This window comes from Neodiprion fabricii, chromosome 1 (genome assembly GCF_021155785.1).
Source record: "Neodiprion fabricii isolate iyNeoFabr1 chromosome 1, iyNeoFabr1.1, whole genome shotgun sequence".
NCBI lineage: Eukaryota > Metazoa > Arthropoda > Insecta > Hymenoptera > Diprionidae > Neodiprion > Neodiprion fabricii.
In genome coordinates this window covers 33,932,254-33,950,554 of record NC_060239.1, presented here as the reverse complement: position 1 = coordinate 33,950,554, position 18,301 = coordinate 33,932,254, and the positions used below count along the sequence as shown (strand labels likewise).

At 47.7% G+C, this 18,301-nt stretch overlaps 1 protein-coding gene across 2 annotated transcripts in view; it reads right to left on the bottom strand.

Annotated features, from left to right (window-relative positions):
* The window catches only part of LOC124187178 (ABC transporter G family member 27), a 120,565-nt gene that overhangs the window by 28,715 nt on the left and 73,549 nt on the right, over positions 1-18,301 (bottom strand). The window lies entirely within an intron of this gene.

Below are 18,301 nucleotides of genomic sequence, written 5' to 3'. Positions count from 1 at the left end.
AAACACCGGCTGAGAAGTTTCTTTTTTATCATCAAATCCACTGTTACTTGTGACAGTAGCTACTCATCCTATAATCCAACCATAATCCGAACAACGGGGAAATCAAGTCCCAGCTCAAAACACACTTTGAGGGGAAAACCATTATAACAGCGCACAAACAGCACTGCAAAGAGAATTTCGTAACTTGCAACAATTTGAAATGTCATCTAATTACGGCTGTTCGAACTTGAATCAACCGTTCTACCCAAATTCCGATTCCAACTGCATCTCAGATTCACAACTGATGAAACTATCTCGTCCCGAGTCTGGTTGTTAGCGAAGCATGCGGATAAAAATAATTTGCGATTCTAGTCATGGACCACGTACCGAGTCTCGTGCAACAGGTTTGTACAAAGACTAGATCTCGCTGCAGACGGTTTGGTTTAAAACGTGAACGCTTTCGACGACGAGTTCCGCAATATGGGCCCATTCAAAAGGTGTAACAACTCATTCAGTTATCGCAGCACCGTTAAAATGTGTCATGCAGCCTTTTGACGGTTGAAATTCAAATGAAAAAAAAAAAAAAAAAATAATAAATAGCAGCATGTACATAAAGAAATGCGTTGGAAGTCGAGCGTTGCACAAGGCAGAAGACACAAAGAGTTCCTCCATTATTTTCCTCTTATCTCACGTTCGGCAGGCCTCCCCGCGTTCCGCTCCCCTCTTCTTCCTCCACGCCGAGCTCTTCATCATCATCAGTTACGCTTTCCTTATGCTCCACGTCCGTAATACAGAAGCCTACTTAAATAACAAGGCTTCTAACAAAGTGCCTCGGTGACCCAGTTCGACGACAATGGACAAGGGGTGACCGTAGGACGACGACATGACAGTTGCACTCTTCCATCGGCGACTCTGCATCACATGCATCGCATCGCACGCACGCAGTTTTGCGAGATGTCGGTACATCCGGTCTCACGCATCGCACCGCGTCACCACCCGTCGCTCCGGCAGCGTGTGGCGCGATTGTGAGACGATAAGTCGATCCTTTGCACTCTACGCACAAACGCACCCAGCCAAGACCTAAGTATAACTTAACCAGATACCCCGAGAGACCGATACCGCCACTTTACTGCTGACTTGACGCTTTTATCTCATTTTTAGTACGACTTCGCAGTGTGGATCGCGTGTCCGTGCACGAGTTTCTCATTTGTTAATGGAAACCTGCGGATAGTATCTTGTGAATTTTCGTACACCGTAGGAGCACGCCAACGACGAATAATCCTGAATTTTTCAGACGACAAACTCTTATCAAAATTAACTCCCGCCCGATACGTTACTCATACGGATGTGTTTCGAATAACCTCTTAGGTCGTTCAAAGCGACTTAACGTCAACGAGAATTCGAAAAATAATTGCTTCTGTACACGATTTATAGATCAGATATAACACATGGCAATGAGTCTCAATAAAGTTGGGATATCTGGCGGATAATTGTTTATCTTATTTTCAAACGCGTCCCGACATTCGATTAATTGTCCTGACCGCTGAGATCTAATTCTAGGTAGTTTTGTATCACCACTCACGAGTGCGTTGAGCTTCTTCTCTATGCACTTCACGTTGCGCGGCCTGGTCAGGCTGAAAACTATTGAACTGAATGACGCAACAAGTCTCTTTACATATTATTTATTCAGGTTCAACGACACATAACATTTAGATTTACAATCTCTGATTCGCCAATTTCATCGGGTCAACTTGCGTTATTAAACGGCGTGTCGTTGCTACTTCAAAGAAAAAATTCCCGATGCACACGTACGTACAATCACGCCGACTAATTGTCGATATAACGCGCACAATACTTCAAGCCTATAAATATGGTTTACTACGATATTGTTATACAAGGGAAATAATAGATCCCAGAGTCACCTGCAGTTTTCGCACGAAACGCGTCACTAGTCCCGTATTTCGCAGCACGATGTGTATAAGCTGTTGCGGAGCAAACCGCAAAGTTGAGACGTTAATTAGAATACACTGGGTTGCGAGAATGCAACGCGGAGCAGCTACCAGTGCATTAAAGCCAGGCTGGTCAAGTTGTTCCCTACTGCAGAACTAGGGCGTGCCTTCAAGTTTAACATGCAGTAACAGCGGGTTACACATCGTTACAGAGTTGCTGCCGCGGCTTGGAGGATCACCTCCGTCATGCCGCAACAGCAATGCAAGTACGGGTAATAAATCATGAATTACAATTTCTTCACGGATCATATGACCGGTGGGCAAAAAATGCACGCTCTTAGCGTATACACCGAGCGAAAACACTGCGGTGGTAGAAAATTAATACGTATAATTTTTGCAGCAGCAACCGTAATCAACCGACGATAAGACTAAGTGAGTAATACTCGGCCTGATCGCGCCGTGAGTATAATTCGCAGGCGACAAAGCTTAGAGTTAGATAAGCCGTTCGATAGCGGCGATCTCGTAGGTATACCGAGACGGTGAAATTTGTTAGAAATTCTCAGCGAGATAGCATCGAGTGTGCGGTATAAATGTATATAATACGATCACGCAGCGAATAATGTACGTAAAATCAGAACGAACGGGACTCGCAGCGATTCTCTCTTTACATACTCCATGTGCTCCTACATATCTCTTCATCTATCTCTTTCTCTGTCTCTCTCTCTCGAGTGAATATCCCGACGTAAATTCCGTGTGCATTACGCACCTCTAATAACCACCGAGATGGAATAAACGGCGGTTCCACGACAGAAGGATGGAGGGGGGATTTATTGCGACGGGATCCAGAAGAATCAATGTATACGCTGCCCACCATCGGGGAATGGAGGCCAAGCCTAACCTATCCTGCAGCTCCTGACCTAACCCAACCGCGTCTAAACGCACGAGGCGATCCTAATCCGCGAATGGAGTGGGACAAGCGGAGGGGACGAAACGGGAAACCAAGGTGCGGGTGAAAAAAAAGGAAAACGGGTCTGCGCCGCGGAGCCCTCGCCTTGTGTAGCGCCGAGTCGAAGCCGGGTTGAACAATCGCGACGTTTTGAGGGCGAAAAACCGGGACCCGGAACCCCGGCCGTCGACTGAGAGGAGAGAGAACCGATCGAGCCTGCAGGCCACGCGGAAGAGAACGGCGTTCTCTCATTTTTCGGCCCAGAATACCGGCGTGGGTGTGTGTCAGCCTGGATGCCTGCCCTCCCCCGGCCCCCCCGGCCCCTTTCCCGGTTCCCTGCATCCCCTACCTGGTCCCCCGGTCACCGACGCAACCGGCGAGGATAGCAAGGTGTTCCCACTCGCTACGCGGCAGCTGCTGCATCCGTGGGCGACCGCCCGATGAAATAACCGCTTCCTCGGCGCCAAAGACTCGCACATCCGCATCGATGCATCGAGGATTTTGCCCCATTGATCACTCTGTCTCGGAAGGAATGCTCGACGGTGCTCGAGATCTGCCGCGCGTTAGCCGCGGGTCAAAGTTCCACCGGGAGTACGAGAGACCGGACGTTTGGACCTCCGGACTCCCTCCTCCAACCTGGGGCTACTTCCATGAAAAAGTAGTAAGACGTCAGTTGTGGGCTTGCACGTGCCGCCGCCATCGAGGCCTGATTAATCTGCCCGGTTTTTGGCCGACCGCTTTTCACCCGCGTTACGGTATAATGCTTCTGGAACCTGATCTCGAGTGTTCGACGTCGTGTTTCTGGGTCGGGATGCCGGCAGGATTAGCTTGTTCTCTTCCTCGAAAGGGTGGTTTTACGATAATTCATGTTGGACCCTGATCGAATCATCGGAAAATGTACCCGAAAATTTCCAAGCTCCGATATATGGCTACCTGATTTACGACCACTACATCCCGTCGAATCATTCTTTGAAGAAACCATGCAACGATTCGTTTTACGATCTCACAGTGTCACAAATCTGACAATGACCTGTATTCCTATCGCAACGTAGTAAACGTTAAACAACAAAAAAAAATATGATGTACATAAATTTGTCAAAAGGTGTTTGAGAGAGGTTTTTTTCATACACGTGAATGCTAGATGAAAAATTGATAGCACTTCTCTTGAGGCCGAAGTGCGGGTATAAAGGTTGAGTAGCGAGTAGTGCAGGAGAGACACAGTATCCGTGTAATCTGGATCGATAAACATTATTCGAGGTTATTTATTTGTTCAATTTGAGCGTTTAAGAGGTTGTAAATTTTAGTCGTATACCGTCTGGGGATTGAGAAGAGTCTGGAGTCTGCCAGTTTCATCGGATAGCCGAGGAGGAGCATGTAGCAAAGAAGAGGAGATACTCTATACTGAATACGAGGTGAAGCGAACTAGACCGTAAAGTCTACGACGACTCTAAATTTTAATAATATATTATTACTATTCGCATAAAACGAAGATTTTATGGCACATCCGCGATGCGAATGCCGAGAGGCCGTTGCGCCCGCACGTTTTTCCTTCCGAGTACAGTCGCGAGCTACAAGACCAGACCCGTCCGACCAACTGCGCGAGCGCAACGTCCGTCCGCCAGATTGTAAGTTTCGTTTACGTCCTCAAAGTCGTGTGTCACGGATTTTACGAGCTGTCCCAACGATCATCTTAACCCTCGTCACTTTGCTGCGAAAAGCAAAAGAAATGTAAGTAAAAAAAAATCAAGATTGTCGATTGATCGCGGAAGCGACTGGTTGAGTGAAGACTCACAACGCGGACGAGTGATATCAGGAATGAAAAAATGAATTTGGCAACGTTCCACCCGTGAAATAATTTGCAAAACTGACACAAGACACCCCCTTCTTATCGTGGGGTGAAATTTCGAGGGCATTCAGGACACTGGTACGTAACTGCATTTCGATTTCAAACTGCGGCGAATCGCAGCAAACTGCATCGCTGCAGTGCCTACGTGCTTGAACCGGTACCTGCACATACACATATAATCCGTAGAAAGTCTGCAACAGCAGAGATCACGTTCCTCGCGTGTAACGTCGAAATGCGGCGGACTAGACTATCCCGAGTTCACCTCATCATTTTTTGACCCCCGATACGGCACGGCGTGGAGTTTGCACAATCGTCCCCGGGGCTCGTAGAGAGCGTAGGGCAAAGGCAACGGAAAATAACGTAACCTTAACGGTTCCGACTTACATACGTGTAGTACCTTTTTCGCCGAAAATCCGACGATGTGGGTCACCGAGCTGAAATCGCTTGTGAAACTGGTATCGTTGTGGAGTCAAGATAATATCCTGCGAAGCGTGGGTACGATACAAATTTTGATCGCAAAGCGGAATAATAGTGCGTCGGAAGTGCGTAGTCGGTTCAGAGACGGACGGAGAAGCAGGTGTACCTACTCGTCGCGTTGCGCAACCGAATCTGCAGGTAGCAGGCACTTATCATTATTCCGTGGATGTTATTACCCTACACCTCGAGTATAACGCGTGACCTCTCGGCGTACGGTGGCGAACGTAACGTAACTTGTAGTATCGTAACATGGTTACTGAAGCCCGGAAGAATCCGACACGCTCCATTGCCGGCGTGTATAATTATTTTTGTAACCGTACCAACGCGAGTAGTCGTACCTACACAACAAGTACCGCGTATGCTTGCAAGCCGTGGTACAGCGCTGCCCACGATCCACCGTACGTGATTCCGTGGGTTGATTTAACCGTTTAGTATGAAGCACACTGCATATCAAATGTACACGCTGCACACGAATTGTGTTATATACCTATATACGCATACACCCTGTAAACGTTGCACTTCCAGCAGCTTGGCTTTCTCAGTGTCCCTGCGGTAGGCAACGGTAATTGCTGGTTAACAGACGTATGTGGGTGACTCTGATTTTTTCATGAATTTCAACTCGACGCCGTACGGTCTCAAATGCGGTCTACCCGAGAAACTGCCGTAGTCAAAAAATTATCCTGTATCTGGAACAACGGGTCGGTAGTAGGTACCTACCTACGGGCATCGCACCAGGTGGGGTGAAACGAAACGAGACATATAATACGCGTTGAAAACGAGCAACTCCTCGAAGGTGGTCGACGCGGTGGCCAAGCCAGCAGCGGCAGCATAAGCACAGAAGCACGTATTATAGAGGCATCAAGAAAAATAGCCCTTGGGCAATAGCTATTGCCCACTAGGAAAGGTTGACCTGATTTAAATACACCAGGGTCGTTGACACCGCGCTCTCCGTCTTCGTCTGCATCTCCTTCTCTCCTCGCTCCACCCTATCCCTCTATCCTCCGCTGTTGATCCCTTCTTTCTTTCTCTTTCTCTCTCTCGCTCTCTCATCCCGTCTTGCTCTTTCACTTTGAATTAGTTAATGATCCAAGCAGGATTTTCAAGGGCACGGGTCGCTGGTGGTGGTAAAAATCCATTCGTGCATCCGCTAGAGAAATTTTTTACACCGCCTACCGGAGTAGAGAGTCGGACTGTCTGCGGTAGAAAGAATTCGAAGGTGGTGTGGAGTTGACGACGGAGGCCGAGGCTGGTCCGAAGAGACTCTATGAAGCGCATCGTCTTGTTACTTTGTTCGTTTCTTCGTTCGTCGGCTGCGGTTGTTGGAACCAAGTTGAAAAATGGAATCGACCGAAGAATACGAGCTGACACAGGAACGAGCCGGTCCGCGAACCGCTCGCAATTAATCACTGTCATCTGTTGTAAATTAGCAGGTACTTAGACACGGGCAAGGGTCTAATTTTAAACTAACGGAAAGAAGTAAAGCGAATGAGCTCCGTTCGACTACACTTTGAACACGCTTCGACAATTTTTATTCCATATAGAATTTCAATACGTTTGCGTCCGGGAATGTCTGCTTCTTCCTTGTCGCTGCTCTTTATGGTCGAACTCAAACATTATACTCTGAGACAAATCCATAAGAAGAAATATTTCCCAACCACTCAAGTACTACCGGATAGACACATCGCTGGACCTTGCGAATAAAAAATATTCAAACTTTCAGAGCTGTAGGAATAAATTGATGAAAGCTTTACACTGTTGGGTAGATCGAATGACCTCGACTTGCGTCACGGACGTCGGTCCAGTCAAAGACCGCTACAGTGGCGCTCAGTTGTCGGAGATCTCTTAGTGCCGATGCGTTGGTTCGAACGAGTTATCTGGTCATCGAAATCACTGAAATTATATCACAAGGGTTTCAATGGTTGTGAAGTAGAACGGTCTTCGGTGAGACGTATACTGCACCACAACTAGGTCGTAACGGATCACAGATTGTCCGAAAAAATCATACGTTGAAAAGTGAGCGCATGCATAACACGCCACAGAGAATATGCAATTACCTACATCCATGCAGAAGCAGCAGCTGTCACTGAACGAGCGTATAGATTGAGTCGGAGTGTTTGAGCGACGCTTTCTCCCGAGTCCCGAGTGGTACATCGGCAACGAAGAACATTATGAGAGATCCATCGATACCAACGGCACAACCCTCAACTGCCAGGGCATACCAGCGACCATGCGAGGAGCACGGTTCTTTGAGTTCCTGCCAAGTTCCACGAGCAGGGATTCCCTGAAACTCGGTCTCCCTCTGCTCTGCACCCTCAGCGAACGGAGTGCCGGGTAGCATAGGTGCAAGACTCCAATGAACTACGTCCATCTATCCGCCGGGTGCATCTGCGTCGCAAAGCGAGATGGTCCGACTCCTGTACACAAGTCGTTCTTATACTCTCCGCGTTAAGGTACCTACACACAGGGATCTCTATCTCGACGAAAAGGCAAAATGGAATGAAGTGGTTGGGTTGCGTTACCGCACACACGCCTGACGATCGTAATACGTGCATGCAGCAGGGAGTGCATTCGGCCCGCAGCTAACACCCGATGGTGTGCGAGGAAGAAGGGAGGACGAGAGAGGGAGGGAGAGGGCAGTTGTGACGGGGGTTCACGCGGGGCTTAGCGTTGGAAAGAGACAAGAGGGACGGGGTCAACGCTCTAGTAATCTCGCTAAAATGCCCTGGTGCGAGCTCGAGCCTATTACCACAAGAGGCCCACGCGCCAAAAATATACTTTCAGTTGCAGCGTAGTGAATCTCTTTCGTCCCGTCGTCTGTCGGTCCGAAGTTCCTTCGTTACTTGGTTCCCTCGTTTGCTCGTTCGCCCGCTTTGTCTGTATCATCGTGAACGATACCGGAGAAGATCAAGCCGCTACTCTCGTTGCGTCTCTTGATTTCGGATTGCCTCGAGCAGCTGTTTCGCTTCATTGTCCGTACACCCACCCCCGCTCACCGAAGCGCAGGAAGCAAGACGTAACGCGTAATCTGTTCGCTACAATGTGACTTTCCGCCAAATAAAAATTCCCGACGCTCACGGGTCGTTGTGATGCAGGACACGATTCGGTGACATGTAACGTCCGCTAATTGGGCCTCCGTGAGAGATGCCGCCAGCTCTGCGTATAGAACTGAATAAAGTATACGCCAAATGTTGCGAAATTTTATATTCCATATCCTGATTATATAACGTGTTGCAATAAAAATTTCGAACAGATGCCATCTCGTAGTACATGACACTTGTCTATTAGCTCTTCTCGTTACATTACAATCATTCGTTTCGCGCCGTATAAGAAGAATCTTCGATTAAATTCACACAGAAACCATATAAGCGTATGATTTTTATGAATGTTGAATGTCGTGCAAATAATTTGCTCTCCGACGAGTTTCCATGGTCCAGAGCATTCCTTGACGGTGTTGAAAACATGTTGCCAGACCAGTAAAGAGTATCGTGAGCAAACTTCGTAGTAAACGATGATTGATCGCGATCCTCGGACGATCGATACTACACGTCTATACATATAGTTACCGCCTCCTACTTACGGTTGCCGGAGATTAGAAATGGTTCTACGAGAGTTCAAGAACCTCGACAGATTGAGCCAATGTTATTTATTAACAATAAAAGAACGTGACATACAAATCATGTTGCCATGCTCCGCGTTACCAACTCGTCACTCCTTCTCCGCAACCCGTTCAACGCTGATTCGATGAGGGGCACCTTTCGGCGATCGCTATACTATTGTTTTGGCAACTCGATATGCCTCTTTAAATACATTCGATACGTTGTCCCACTTTGACTTTGACCTTGAATGACCCCTCTGCACGGGAGGACGGACAAAGACGAAGCGAGTCGCCCGGAGCGAACGGAATATCTCTGGCCGTCGTCGGTTCGAGGCGGGAGGAATCTTTGAGAGAAACTATGACTCGAATGGATCTACTAGTTGGAATGCGGAGACGAACAAGTACGCCCCCGTTTCGTCCTATAACATTCAATGCGACGCGAAAGACGATGTGAGAAACCGAAGCCCTTCACCGACGCGTTGCTTCCTTCTTTTCAAGGTAACATGGGCCACCTTTCATTTCTTCGACGGCTTTCTGACGTTCCGAGCGAATGAACCCTCTTGGTCAAGAAAAAAGAGGCTTGAAGTACACCGAATTTCTCCAGTCCATTATTGAAGATTTTTACGCTGAATAACCGAGACCATCGAAACACATAACTCAACGTCGGTACCCCGGAACGCGCGGAGGGCGTTACATAAACTTTCATATGAGTAAATTTATCGCGTCTTGGCAGCGGCTGCTCGGCGTTATAATTTAGAAGGATTTCTCTCTCTCTCTCTCTCACTCTCTTTCTCTCTTTGTCTGGCAAATCGGCGCGAATTTGTTGAGGAGTAATTTTAACTCGAATCAAAAGTGTTCAATCCTAAAATAAGGAAAGAGCTGCATATATCTAAGTTCCAACTATCAAATTTTTTCGTTCTCAGATCTGAACGCCCATGTTTGACGTCGGGAACATTTTCTTGTGAATTATAATGTCATCGTGCCTCTTCAACGACGTTATTTAATTAACGCGAACAAAACGTTGTCGTAAATACCCTGAGTAACTGCCAAACCAAGGTGGACACCAACCGTGGGTTTCTTTAACACAATTCAACGCTTGTCCAGGAAATCATCGCAGATTACGCAATGAGAGCAACGAGCTTTCTATTATTTCGGTACCTAATGCGAAGAGATGTAGGTGTGGTCTGTTCGGATGAGACACCCCGTATGAACCTGCATAACAGCACGGAGCTGTTCCCCTTGGTGGTCGAGAGGGACCAGTGAACCTAGAGTGGTTGAGCAGTTGCAGAACCTTTCCGCGATCGATAGATTCAACCCCTGCTATGTGGAATGAGCCCGGTCTTCCATGAAAGCAAGAGTATTGAGCAGAGATTCGGTTTTCTTACGTGCATGGCCAACTTGAGACCGAACGAGTCTGACCGTGGACGACAACGTTTGCCGCAACAACAGTGAGTCATCGCCAAAACATTTCCATGGTGGACCCTGCGCAGTAACGCAGTTCTCAACTTCGTCCCGAAGTGAAACAAGGTTCGCGGATGGATCATGAGGATGCGATAAACCGGCGCCGACTTTACTCGGGCAATCGAGGAGAGTCTCACTCACAGCTGGCGACACTGACCTCCGACTTTCGGAAAAGCCACAATCCAGACGAATCGCTAAAAATAACAAACAACGCGGTGTGCAGGCGGACTGGAGGTAGGCAGCACCGTCTTTGCAGGAAAGATAGGCCTGTGGTCTAATAATAACCGCGATGAATAACGCAAACCTCGTGGTCAATGCCGCGTGTAAAACCCTGGAAAGTGTCTCCTGCGAATGATTCCTTCCCCGGGTGTGTCAGACCGCGGGATAAGTCATTGTCCGTAGGAACGAGTCGAGCTTTCGATGAAGACAAAGCTCACTTCGCGCGATCAAGGTGACGCTCTACACGCGGCGCAGGTCTGCGTTGGAACAAGTAAAGGATACTTCGTTCGAGGGTTGCAAGTAGGCAGTACGTATAATAAGAATTAAAATCACCTACAGGAGCAGCAGCAACGACGTAGAAGAAGTTTTAGCATCGGCCAAAAGAACTGCATCCTGATGAAAGAGCTGCGGGAGAAACTGGCATGGGAGAGCAACCAGTTCGGTGACTACATTCTGTGCGCGGCAGCAACACGGCGAGATGATGCCGACTCGCTCTCGCTCGCTGCACCGGCACCGACCAACGACGGTTGCAGGTAAGATGCATACACTTCGCCTTTCTGCCGCTAAACTATATACACTGGGTCAAAATAATTCCAGAGAGGCCTCCTCTTCGGATCTTATTGGCTCCGGTTCGTTCCCTACTGCCGCGACTTCCCCCGAGGCTGCCGATGCTCCCAAGCAGGACGACTCTTGGTTGGTGGGGTGGCAGGCAGGTATTGGCCTCATCTTACGTCTGAGAAGGTACCAACCGCGTTTCAACGTGCATGCCCGGAGTACAAGCGGCCCGGCGACCTTGAGAGGAAAAGGACACCTGTCATTTCGGGTATTCCTTGGTAATTATTATTCGCACATTTGCAAATTGGATACACGATCGAGTCGTACGTTACGTTGATCTGACAGACGTTAGACGATGGTTTGAGTGATTTGACGAATTATATTCATCTCCGAGCTTTTCTCTTACACGATACATCTTTCGGAGAAAGAGAGATAGACGGTTCGACCGTTGACGATCGCTCGGACGAATAAGAGAATACCGATGTTGTTGAGCGCGACGGGGAGACGGAGGGCCGAAATTAGACGAGGCTTGAAAAATGAACAAACAATACTAATGCTCGTTGGCCCTCCCTCCCCCACTCCCTCCGGGTGCAGCGGACGAGTACCCAGTAACAACGTGAATACATCTCAACGAGGCCTGATGCAGTTGGCGTTCTCCGCTGCGTACGAAGGCGTTCAGAGCCTATTACGGTCGCTACTCCCTACAACATATTAAACCAAGCGGTGCTTGACCTCGGAGAAATCGGCCGTACCGGGCCACAACTACATTCTGCCCTGTCTCTCTACTCCTCGCCGAGCGATCTGAATATTACGGAGAAAAGGAACGAACGAGGAAAAGCAATGGAGGAAAAAAGTACTTGAGGTGAAATCAAATCATACTGTTTTTAACGCCATTTTTCCGTTCCACCGCCGACACTCCGATAGCCAGGGAACGTACCAATCCGCTGCTTTTTCCTTCGCGCTGATTTCGCAACTTGTCAGTATTGGCCTTCAGCTTAATTGTTTCTCCCTTTGACTGCGGCGCAATAGTTACAATAATCGCGTCAAGGTCGAAGTCCGGAAAGACGCGATGGAAAGAGAAGAGGGCCCATACCTCACATTCCAATAAACGAAACTAAAAGAGGAAAAGGGTATACATTGTACACGTGCACGTAAAAGTGCAATATTTGTATGATTGGCCTGCCAGAAAGCGAAGAGAGAAGGAGGCAGTAGTGGAATTTTCCAACTTTGCGGTCCGTTGCGTTATCCGCTGTACCTCGAAGGACGTCGGCAAAGGGTCGAGTGCGATCCACTCATCCGTCGTCCCTGGTTATGATAAGTGCCAATCAGGATAATGATTTTTCACTATTATTTAAAGTATCTTTCATCGGTGAGTAATGACAGTCCTGCCATCCGACTTTTACAAGATACCCAGTTAGGCGAAACATGAAACAAAAGAGAAATCCAAACTAGCACGTAGTCTTATAAATTGATGTTCCTAAGAATACTTATCGTATTACTCTAGAGGATGAAAGACGTATAATTTCAAAATACAACATTTGCTGATAATATGAAATTAACCGATCTCCGTTGCACGCGACCTATCAACACCGTACAACGTCAGGGAAAAAGGAATATACATGTGTAATATCCACGCAGGAAGAATCAAAATCCTGGTGAATGTCATCTTTGGCCGTGGATCTTTATTTCCTCGGCGTCAGATGTGGACCCGTGGCGTCGAGGATTTGTAGAAGCCAAGCGACGCTATTACGCTTCGGAGCTCCGGATGACTGAACATCGTTAAATATCTCAACTTGTTCTTATTGGACTGGTTAAATATGTCGCGCAAAAAGTGGTATATGCAAAGAGGAACGGAGACTAGTCGACGGAGACGTGAGAAAATATCGATTCACAAGAGAAAAGAGAAGCTGAAGTAAGTCAAGAGTAAATTGTCCTTCGTACTCTTGAGGCTTTGCGATGTACCGAGGCTGAGTCACGCGTAATTTTGAGAGACTCACGGAGGCAGCAGAATTTAACCACCGTCTAGGAATCTCAATCCTCAAGATGAAATTGTTATTAGAGACAAGAGGGCAGTGACTCTGGGCACTGAATTTCAACCAATTTAGTGCGTTGTTGAGGTCGCTTTTAGAACCGCGTAGAATAGCGTTGTAAGAGAACTATAGAATCTATAAGAGTTGCGTAAGTCAGCCACACCATCGCGCTGGCCTTAACCTAACCCAAGGACAAGGTTAATCGGGGTTAAGAGAAGAATCAAATTGTTTTTGGACCTTCGCAATACTGTACGAGAATTGAGGCAGTTTCGTTATCCTACAAAACCGATCCGTTCTAGCTGTAAAAATCCGTGTGAAACAATTCAAGAAGATCGAAAATCGGTTCACACGAATAATGAAGATGTTGCCAATGAATTTGGTCAACTTTTATTTTACAATCCAATCGGAACAATATGTTGAAAAAATGTTGACGCGAATAAGTAGGTGACTCGACTTCGTGGCCAATCTTGGATGCATAGAGTCCCTGCACGCTATTAATAGCACGTGCAACATCGTAAATAAGAAGTGAAGTTATTTGTCGTCCTCGAGCAAGGTTCGTTAACCTCCAAACGTATATACAACAGCCTCTTTACAACTATTACTTACGTTGATGGGCACTCGTCTTGAATTAAGATGATTTCACGACTATTCGGAGAGCAGGAATATCTCCGCAGCACGTAATAGATTTCGTTCAAGGCTCATGCCATCTCCGCGCTCCTCCACCTTGCCATTTGTTCGCCCAAGTCCCAGCGAAACCTTGCTAGCAATCAACGGCTAAAGTCACGGAAGCAGGGCAGGTCCCAGGAGGCGTACGTTCCTTCCAAATACCGGTAAATATTGCTTAGCCCCTGCACGGCTTACTGCCCAGGTATAATGGCGTCTCACGTATGCTTCTGATACCCCCACAGACAAACACGCGAACACAGGGAAACCCGCACCGTTGATTGAAACAAACTGCTTCTTCCACGGTGAGCGTAATCGTCCTCTCGATCCAGGCCGCGTATTCAGCGAAACGCTCGGCCAAGAATCGTTTCTACGTCTTGTGTATACCCAAGAGCAATTTGTCCAACTTTACATGAAACGGTACGGTACCACCTGGAAGCTGCACAGAGTCGCAATTTGATGCACCGATGCAACGGAGTTCCATTACCTTCGAGCATCGTTCTATTCGTTAAATTCTTTCTCTCGCTGTCTTCTTTTCCCTTGCAATCCGATGCCGCATACCTACATATACGTCGTGCACTCTCTCGTGAAGAATGAATTCCGAGAACAGTCCAGAGATAGCTGTGCACATCTTGGAAAGGAGTATTCTTCAAAACTAGTATGCCTTCAGGTTGCGTTCTAAGATCAGTTCAGTAAAAGTTTCGCATATCTACGTCGAGTCAATTTCAATGAAGTCGGCATTTGATCATCCTACGGGATGCTCTGCTCCTACACTGCTCTGATGAAATTTCCCAATTACAAGATGTCTGCATAAACTCCGGTAGAGGACGTAACAAAAAGTTTAGTAGGAGTTTTCGGTTCATGTTTCCAAGATTGTTTGAATACAGCAATTTCACCGCAGCGACGAAGCGGCGAGTGTATAATAATAACCTGCTACCAGTCTGGAAAATTCATGTCATAGTCAGGTAGAATTTCCATAACCAATTTCTCGGAAAATTCGGAATAATTTTCAACCGCCGACGCCGCCACGAAGCTGCCACAAAACGGAGTCCCCGTTGGCGATGTACAGAAGGTTGTTGCACCCTGTAAGATTGCACGTTCTCCAACGGGGGTGCGCTCACTGCGTGCCGAAGGTGCGTTGCCTGTTCAGGTCTTGACGCGGTAGGTACGCGGGTACCTATCGGGCACCTACGACCGCCGTTTCCCCCTCGGGCGCGAACTGACATTGAGAAAAAGACCTACGTTGGGGTTACGAACTCGGCCTTGCATCGGCTCGCCGGTCGGCCCGAGGCGAGTCTATGAAGGAAAATTAAAACTATTTTCCGGGGAATTTGACTGTAACGTAAAGGAAAACCGAGGCGAAGCGAATAAAATGTGGATGCACGGGGGAGAGGGACAAAGGGAAGAGAACAGAAGCGGAGACCAGACGGTGGATCCATCCTCGTAAGAAAGTGGCGGTTAAGGTCACGCGCAGGGGTCGACGACTTTAGACTAGTTGAGAAAGACGTTCGTTCTTCCAGGGAGTGTCCAATTACCCGGTCGCCGGCTTCTGCCTCCAGCTCCTGCTGCAGCCGCACCCCTGCCCTGCCGCATCCTTCTTCGGCCCGAAGTCAATATGCGGAGTCAGAGAAAACCCCGGGGACGGGAGAGTCTCGTTTCACAGTAGCTATGCGATGTTTCAGATCTCTCGCGCCTTTCTCCGGATTTTTCATCGAGCCCCCGGAGATAGAATGTAGGTGCGCGAGGCACGCTATCCGGTGCACATCTGACACCAATAGGTAAGCCGACCCACCGTTGCGGCATGATACGTACTGCTGACGGCAACGTCGTAGGTATTTTCTTTTCTTTTGTTTTTTTTTATTCAATTTGTAATAACCGGGGAGCGATGAACTCAATGGGGTAACCGTTAATGGCCGGTAATTATCATCAGAATTTGATTTTAGCTTTCTTTCTCAGGACGTGTTAGATTTTAGAATCGACTGCTTTGCTCGTTGACATAGTCGGGAAATGGTTACTTTCACACTAACGTGATAAAAGAGATTATACTCACCCGTAATGTAAGTTATGTAGCACTCCGTCATGTTAATAGCTTCACAAATAAGTAGGACTGTTATACAGTTTTTGTCGAAACCGATTAGCTAATTTCGTATCGGCAAATAACGCTCGAGGCTCTTTTTTCTAACAAATTATACGCCATTCGGTGAGAGATCACGGTTTCACACTATGACCATCCACATCGATATGGGTTGTATACGGTTAATTTTTCACGTTGACTCCAACGCGGTAAAAGTATTTACTGACCATTCGCTCAAAACCGCCTATCAAACACGTCACACGGTTCTACGCGCCTAGCTATTGAATGATCGTCGATATTTCCATCGGAAATACCGCCCATGCATTCCCGCCTACGAAGCGCGTTGATTTTTCTCTACAAATTCAATTTAAAAAAACAACTGTTCGATAAAACGTGTGCATCGCACTTTGCCATGAGAGTACGATTTGAAGAACAGTTGAACCGAAAATGGTGTGTCAAATAACTCGTGTATACTTGATTCGCTGTTCAGACTTGGTGATGTTGAAGAAATCAAAAGAAAATTCATCCGAAAGACTCTCTCTTCTATTATTTCGTCGTTTCTTTACAACGTCTTTGCAAGAATCCTATAAAATCGTGAGAAATTTCTAATAAACTCGCTACGGCCATGCCTGCGTCGTATAAATACTTCTTCAGCTTTCTTCCAAGTTCATTGCCACACGTAAAAAATACACAAATGTTATTCAAGATCTCCTATCAACGTATAATAAGAAATTTCCAATCTCCCTGCTGCAGTCTGTGCTCGGGATAGGCGATCCCCACCACGGCCGACGTAAGATACACGCCTTATACCTCGGCTGCACGTGCGATCTATAAATTACGGAATTCACCTAACGAGGGGTAGGAACCGGAGGGGCGACGGGCATAGGAAGCAAAGTGGGGCCGTCGAAGGAGCGGCGTCGAAGGCGATGGCCTCGGACTAGGTCACGGCCTTGACCCGGTTGCCAGGAAGGTTCTCCTGTAATGTCGGCGTGGCGTAACGCCGGGAAAATCGAAGAGCAGGGGTTGAATCGTAAATTTCATCTTCGAGGCACGCGTTGATCCGCCCTCGTCCTCGACTCACCGACGAACGGGTTTCCGGACAAAGTCGAGGCGCCATGATCCACGGTTCGAACTTGGCGGGTGAAAATATTCGAAAGCTGTCTTCTCGGCCGACGGATGGAAACGACGCGGCGACGACGGGACGAAACAATATAAAAGTTACGGTTCTTTAATGGGGTCCGCCAAACCAAACCGGTCCCTGTCCCAAATGTTAACGCCCTCTCAGCCAGGATGCGGCTGCTCGGCCCCGTATCGTTCACGCTGAAAATTGCCTGCCCCTCGTGCAGCCCGCATGCGATCCGCGTAACTGCATCTTTCCGGACTCGACTCGATATCTTCTCGGCACAAAAGTACGCAACCGTTCTTACTGCACAAAGTTCGTACTTTCATAGCCGCTGTGAATGCATGGAGCCTCGGCGGGCGTTGGTACACGAAATTGGAAAAGAACAAGTAAAACGGTGCCTGCTGCTGGAAAATTATAAGGAGCGTGAGAATGACGAATGGGAGAAACAGAGACGGTGAAATCGCGTTTCCCAACGATCATCGACGTCATCCCGCTGCAGACCGAGCAAACGCTTCACGCAGCGCATCGACTCGCACATATTTATCTCTCCTCCTCGTTCCCCCGCTGCCACGGCTTAAAGCAAACCTTAAGGCCTGCACCATGCAGGCTACACGCAGGGAACGAGACTCTCACCAGAGGTTGGGTAGCTGTTAAGTTGTTTACGGGGAGTCGAGAGTTGGCCGTTCAAATTTGTCAATCTCATGTCTGCGTCCCGTGGCTGCAGAGCTGACACGATGCTACGACGGTGTTGTGCTGACAATACAGGCGTCCGCACGCCAGGTCTGATATGTGCCCTCAGCAACACTGAATGACCTGTATTTTCACCGTGCACCAGCCTCGCGGAACTTCGATGTGCATCGTCTACAGACATATTTGCATTTCGGTAGTATGCAACAACATTTGCAACGGACTTACCTGAATAAGTCGAAAAGACACGGAGAACCGGTAGGGGGGAAGAAAACTCCAACGGTCATATGTGTGCCCGGTATGTTTCTCGGGGGGTAGAATAATGAAGATAGTATTTACCTGGAACATACAAACGAGGAAATACCCTGTCATTAAGTCAGATCAACATTGCTCACGAGTTATACGTAAAGGATGGAGTTATTATTTCTTTCTTTCAATACCAACAACAACCGCCGAGTTGCATTGCGCTGTTATCTCGTTGGCGATGATGACACAAGCAAATCGATGAAGTAACTTACTATGAGTGTACAGAAAAGAAGAAGAAGAAGAGTAGGAAGTGGAGAGAGAGAGAAAGAGAGAGAGAGAGAGAGAGAGAAAGAAAACACAGGAGGCGCCGAATGCAAACACAACGAAAACAACACGTGAGCATGTATGGGTTGTACGCTCTCGTGTGTGCGTTTAAAGCGTTAAATTCATA